A 6,801-nucleotide genomic window follows, 5' to 3' on the forward strand; every position below is an offset into this window, starting at 1 on the left:
ATCCATTTTAAGGTAAATTTGTGTATGGTGTGAATTTGAGGTCTAAATTCATTCTTTTGCTTATGTGGATTCCAACTTTCCCAGAACCATTTTTGAAGACTCCTTCCCCATTGAGTTTTCTTGATAACTTTGCCAAAAGTCAATTGACCATGAAGTAAGGGTTTATTTGTGGGCTTATTAATTCCACTCCCTTGATGTATAGTCTATCCTGTACCAGTACCACACTGTCTTGATTACCATAGCTTTGTATTAAGTTTTGAAATAGGTAACTGTAGGTCTTCAAATTTTATTATTTTTCAGGATTGTTGTATTTTTTCAGCGTCCTTTGCATTTCCATAAGAATTTGTTAGCTTCTCAATTTCTGCCAAAAAAAAAGCCGTCAGAGATTTTATTAGGGTTTGCACTGAATATGCAGTCCAGTTTGGAGTTTTTGCCATCTCAACAATATTAAGTCTGTCAATCTGTGAACATAGGATGTTTTTCCATTTGTTTAGGTCTTCTTTAATTTCTTTCAGCAAGATTTTATAATTTTAAGTGTCGAGTCTTGCACTTTTGCTAGATTTATTCTTAACTACATTATTCTCTTTGATGCTATTGTGAATGGAATGGTTTTCTTAATATTATTTTTGGATCATTAATTGCTAGCGTACAGATGATACAATTGTCTTTTTTTTAGGGGAAGATTCATGCTAAGCTAACATCTGTTGACAATCTTTCTCCTTTTTTTCTTCCTTTTTACTCCCCAAAGCCCCACAGTCGTGTATAGTTGTAAGTTCTTCTGGTTCTTCTTTGTGAGCTGCTGCCACAGCATGGCTACTGACAGATGAGTGGTGTGGTTCTGCACTTGGGAACTGAACCCGGGCCACTGAAGTGGAGCCCACTGAACTTTAACTGCCAAGCCATCAGGGCTGGCTCTACAATTGGTTTTTGTATATGCATCTTGTATCCTATGGGCTGAACTGGTTTATTATTTCTAATAGTTTTATGGTGGATTCTTCAGGATTTTCTATATACAAGATCATATCATCTGGAAATACAGATAAGTTTACCTCCTCCATTCCAAGCTGGATGTCCTTCTGTTTTCTTGCCTAAACACTCTGGCTAGAACCTCCAGTACAATGTTGAATAGAATGGTTAGAGCAGACATCTTGCCTTGTTTCTGATTTTAAGGGAAAATCATTTAGTCTTTTGCCATTTATAATGATGTTACCTATAGGATTTTCATAGACAGTCTTTATCATGTAGAGGAAGTTCCTTTCTATTCCTAGTTTGTTGAGAGTTTTTATCATGAATACATATTGGAGTTTTTCAAATGCCTCTCTGCATCTTTTGTGATCATGTGGTTTTGCCCTTTATTTTATTATGTAATGTATTACAGTAATTTATCTTCAGATGTTAAATCAGCCTTGCATTCTTGGGATAAATAGCATTTGGTCAAGATGTATAATCCTCTGTATATGTTGTTGGATTCAGTTTTTTAATATTTTAAGGAAATTTTTTACATCTATATGCATGGGGGATATTGCTCTATAATTTTCTTTTCCTGTAATGTCTTTGTCTCATTTTGGTATCAGGTAATACTGCCTCATAGAATCAGATGGAACGTTTTCCCTCTTCCTCTATTTTCTGGAAGAGTTTGTGAAGAATTTCTAGTTAATTTTTCATTAAATGTTGGGTAGAATTCTCCAGTGAAATTATTTGGGCCTAGTGTTTTCTTTGTGGGAAGATTTTAAATTAAAGATGCAATCTCTTTACCTGTTATAGGTCTATTCAGATTTTCTATTTCTTCTTGAGTCAGTTTCAGTAGTCTGTGTCTTCCTAGGAATTTGTCCATTTAATGTAAGTAGTCTAATTTATAATTCTTAACATTTCTGTAAAAGTCAGTAGTGATGCCTTCTCTTTCATTCCTGGTTTTGAAAATTTGAGTCTTCACTCTTTTTTTCTCAGTCAGTGAAGCTAAAGGCTTGTTAATTTGTTGCTCTTTTCAAAGAATCAACTTTTGGGGGCTGGCCTCATGGCCAAGTTGTTAAAGTTCCTCATGCTCTGCTTCAATGGCCCAGGTTTGCCGGTTCGGATCCCTGATGCTGACCTGTTCCACTCATCAGCCATGCTGGGAGGCATCCTACATAGAAAAAACAGAGGAGATGTTAACTCAGGGCTAATCTTCCTCAAGCAAAAAAAAGAGGAAGACTGGCAATGGATGTTGGCTCAGGGCAAATCTTCCTCACCAAAAAAATAAAAATAAAAATAAACTTTTGGGATAGACAGGCTGAATGGCTCCAGACAGAGGAAGAAAGAGAACGAAGAATTTAAAAAACTGAAGAAAATATCAGAGAAATAGCTGACTCAATGAGAAAACGCAACTTAAGAATCATCGGAATTCCTGAGGGCATGGAAAACGAAAATGGAGCAGAAAGTGTGCTCAAAGAAATAATAGAAGAGAACCTCCCAAATCTAGGGATTGAGAGAGAAATGTGTGTGGAGGAAGCTTTCAGATCTCCTATATTTGTCAATGTAAAAAGAACTACTGCAAGGCATATAGTAGTAAAAGTGGCAAAAGTGAGTGACAAAGAAAGGATAGTGAGAGCAGCAAGGCAGAAGAAAATAACCTACAAAGGAACCCCCATCAGACCTTCAGCGGATTTCTCTACAGAAACCTTATGAGCTAGGAGAGATTAGAGTGACATATTCAAAACTTTAAAGGATAAAAATCTTCAGTCAAGAATACTCTATCCAGCAAAAACATCCTTCAGATATGAGGGAGAAATTAAATCATTTCCAGACAAACAAAAGCTAAGAGACTTTGTAGTCACAAGACTTCCACTACAAGATATCCTCAAGAAGGCTCTCATACCTGAAAAAAGAAAAAAAGGGAGAAAGGGGTCACAAAACACAGAGTAGGGAGACACATAGATACAATCTGAATAGGATAGCAAATATTCAACTATAGCATTAGGATGAAAGGAAGGAAATCACCAAAGCAAAGACTATCTTATCACTCTAACCACAAACTCACAGCACAAGTTGGAATAAGGGATGAAAATAATAATTTAGGAGGGGAGGAGGAAAGGGACTGAAACAGTCTAGGCTAAGGAAGTAAGAGATCACCAGTAAATAGAATATGTTATACATGAGATTCTGAATACAAACTTCAGGGTAGCCACTAAACTGAAAAACAGAGCAGAGACACAAAACATAAACAAGGAAAAATCTAAGAAACCCAGCATAAGAAATTGCAGAAGTCAATGGGTAGGCCAAAACACACAGGACGAGAAACAAAGGAAATGCAGGAAAACCAGAAAACGAGCAACAGAATGACAGCATTAAGCCCTCATGCATCAATACTCACCCTCAATGTAAACGGATTGAGCTCTCCAATAAAAAGACACAGAGTGGCAAAACGGATTAAAGAACAAGATCCAACAATTTATTGCCTCCAGGAAACACACCTCACCTCCAAGGACAAACACAGGCTCAGAGTGAAGGGGTGGAAGACAACACTCCAAGCTAATAGCAAACAAAAAAAAAGCGGGTGTCACAATACCTATATGAGACAAAACAGACTTCAAGATAAGGCAGGTAAAGAGAGACATAGAGGGCCAATAATTTATAATGATCAAAGGGACGCTTCATAAAGAAGAAATAATGCTTATAAATATCTATGCACCCAACACAGGAGCACCAAAGTTCATAAAGCAACTATTAACAAACCTAAAAGAAGATATCAAAAATAACACAATAATAGTAGGGGACCTCAACACCCCACTCACATCAATGGACAGATCATCCAGACAGAAAAATCAACAAAGAAACAGTGGAGCTAAACGAAAAGCTAAAACAATTGGACCTATAGACATATACAGAACACTCCATCCAAAAACAGCAGAATACACATTCTTCTCAAGCATGCATGGAACATTCTCAAGGATAGACCATAGGTTGGGAAACAAGGCAAGCCTCTACAAATTTAAAAAAATTGAAATAATAACAAGCATCTTCTCCGATCATAATGCTATAAGGCTAGAAATTAATTACAAGAAAAAAGCTGAGACAGGCACAAAGATGTGGAGACTAAACAATATGCTATTGAACAAGCAGTGGATCATTGACGAAATTAAAGAAGAATTCAAACATACCTGGAGACAAATGAAAATGATAACGTGCCATACCAATTCATATGGGATACAGTAAAAGCTGTATTAAGAAGAAAATTCATCACAATACAGGCACATCTTAACAAACAAGAAAAATCCCAAATAAGCAATCTTAAACTACACCTAACTGAATTAGAGAAAGAAGAATAAATAAAGCCCAAAGTCAGCAGAAGGAGAGAAATAATAAAAATCAGAGCAGAAATAAATGCTATTGAAACGAAAAAGGTGGTAGAAAGGATCAATGAAACAAAGAGCTGGTTCTTTGAGAAGATAAATAAAATTGGCAAACTGCTAGCCACACTTACAAAGAAAAAAAGAGAGAAAGCTCAAATGAACAAAATCAGAAATGAAAGAGGAGTAATAACAACAGACTCCACAGAACTACAATGGATTATAAGAGAATACTACAAAAAACTATATGCCAGCAAAATGGATAACCTAGAGGAAATGGATAAATTCCTGCACTCCTACAGTCTCCCAAAGCTCACTCAAGAAGAAGCAGACAATTTGAACAGACCAATCACAAGGAAAGAGATTGAAACAGCCATCAAAAGCATCCCAAAGAATAAAACCCCAGGACCAGATGGCTTTCCTGGGGAATTCTACCAAACTTTCAGAGAAGATTTAATACCTATACTTTTCAAGCTATTCCAAAAAATTAGGGAGGATGGAACACTTCCTAACACTTTCTACGAGGCCAACATCATGCTGATACCAAAGCCTGACAAGGACAGCACAAAAAAGGAGAACTACAGGCCAATATCGCTGATGAACATAGATGCAAAAATTCTCAACAAAATTTTGGCAACCCAAATACAGCAAATCATCAAAAGGATCACACATCATGATCAAGTGGGATTCATACCAGGGACGCAGAGATGGTTCAACATCCGCAAATCAATCAACGTGATACACCACATCAACAAACTGAGGAATAAAAAGCACATGATCATCTCAATAGATGCAGAGAAAGCATTTGACAAGATCCAACAGCCATTTATGATAAAAACTCTGAACAAAATGGGCATAGAAGGGAACTACCTCAACATAATAAAGGCCATATATGACAAACCCACAGCCAACATCATACTCAATGGGCAAAAACTGAGCGCCATCCCCCTGAAAACAGGAACGAGACAAGGATGCCCTCTATCACCACTCTTATTTAACATAGTACTGGAGGTCCTGGCCAGAGAATCAGGCAAGAAAAAGGAATAAAAGGAATCCACATAGGGAGAGAAGAAGTAAAACTCTCGCTGTTTGCAGATGACATGATCTTATATATAGAAAACCCCAAAGAATCCATTGGAAAACTTTTAGAAGTAATCAACAACTACAGCAAAGTTGCAGGGTATAAAATCAATTTACATAAATCAGTAGCATATCTGTACTCTAATAATGAACTAACAGAAAAAGAACTCAAGAACACAATACCATTCACGATCGCAACAAAAAGAATAAAATACCTCGGGGTGAATTTAATTAAGGCAGTGAAAGACCTATACAATGAAAATTACAAGGCCTTTCTGAAAGAAATGGATGACGACATAAAGAGATGGAAAGACATTCCATGCACATGGATTGGAAGAATAAACATAATTAAAATGTCCATTCTACCTAAAGCAATCTACAGATTCAATGCCATCCCAATCAGAATCCCAACGACATTCTTTACAGAAATAGAACAAAGAATCCTAAAATTCATATGGGGCAACAAAAGACCCTGAATTGCTAAAGCAATCCTGAGAAAAAAGAACACAGCTGGAGGCATCACAATCCCTGACTTCAAAACATACTACAAAGCTACAGTAATCAAAACAGCATGGTACTGGTACAAAAACAGGTGCACAGATCAATGGAACAGAACTGAAAGCCTAGAAATAAAACCACACATGTATGGACAGCTAATCTTCGACAAAGGAGCTGAGGGCATATAATGGAGAAAAGAAAGTCTTTTCAACAAATGGTGCTGGGAAAACTGGAAAGCCACATGTAAAAGAATGAAAATTGACCATTCTTTTTCACCATTCACCAAAATAAACTCAAAATGGATCAAAGACCTCAAGCTGAGACCTGAAACCATAAGGCTTCTAGAAGAAAATGTAGGCAATACACTCTTTGACATCAGTATTAAAAGGATCTTTTCGGACACCATGTCTTCTCAAAGAAAGGAAACAATAGAAAGAATAAACAAATGGGACTTCATCAGACTAAATAGCTTCTTCAAGGCAAGGGAAAACAGGATTGAAACAAAAAAACAACCCACTAACTGGGAAAAAATATTTGCAAGTAATACATCCGACAAAGGCTTAATATCCATAATATATAAAGAAGTCACACAACTCAACAACAAAAAATTAAACAACCCGATCAAGAAATGTGCAGGAGACATGAGCAGACATTTCTCCAAAGAAGATATACGGATGGCCAATAGGCACATGAAAAGACGTTCATCATCGCTGATCATCAGCGAAATGCAAATCAAAACTACACTAAGATCTCACCTTACACCCATTAGAATGACAAAAATAACCAAAACAAATAGTAACAAATGTTGGAGAGGTTGTGGAGAAAAAGAAACCCTCATACACTGCTGGTGGGAATGCAAACTGGTGCAGCCACTATGGAAAACAGTATGGAGATTCCT

Source organism: Equus przewalskii, chromosome 16 (assembly GCF_037783145.1).
Source record: "Equus przewalskii isolate Varuska chromosome 16, EquPr2, whole genome shotgun sequence".
Lineage (NCBI taxonomy): Eukaryota > Metazoa > Chordata > Mammalia > Perissodactyla > Equidae > Equus > Equus przewalskii.